The 488-nt window shown below is 32.0% G+C and overlaps 1 protein-coding gene across 1 annotated transcript in view; it reads left to right on the top strand.

The window, feature by feature from the left end:
• LOC106872119 (complexin) overlaps positions 1–488 on the top strand; it is a 282,292-nt gene that overhangs the window by 117,864 nt on the left and 163,940 nt on the right. The gene's annotated exons all lie outside the window — the stretch shown is intronic.

The raw sequence follows: 488 nt of genomic DNA, 5'->3' as shown, positions 1-488 counted from the left end.
TATATATATATATATATATATATATATATATATATATATATATATATATATATATGGTACCTCATCACAATCATATTTACCTCTCATATGAACTCCACTCCATCTATCCTTATCCGCCTATGTAAAATAGGAAGTACCCATGAGTCTCCTCCTTCATACTTAAACCACTCAACATTTTACATAAAGTGACCGTTGTGTTTCCTTCAATTTAAGTAGGCTCCCTTCTCCCTTCAATTCAAGTAAGCTCTTTGGGCTTGACTGTTACAAAGCAACCTCATTAATGCTGGTGCTATACAAAAGCACTCACCTCACGAGGTAAAGTGGTTGATATTAGGAAGGGCATCTTGCTGTTGGCACCATGTCACAACTGAGACACTGGAGCGAGAAGAAAGGAAATTTAAAATGATAAGGATGATGATGCTGTTGTATTTATATTTATTTAAGATATATATGTATGTATATGTATATATATATATATATATATATAT

This window comes from Octopus bimaculoides, chromosome 2 (assembly GCF_001194135.2).
Source record: "Octopus bimaculoides isolate UCB-OBI-ISO-001 chromosome 2, ASM119413v2, whole genome shotgun sequence".
In the NCBI taxonomy this organism is placed as follows: Eukaryota; Metazoa; Mollusca; class Cephalopoda; order Octopoda; family Octopodidae; genus Octopus; species Octopus bimaculoides.
The sequence above is the reverse complement of the archived record's forward strand: the minus strand, read 5'-3'. Positions and strand labels throughout refer to the sequence as shown.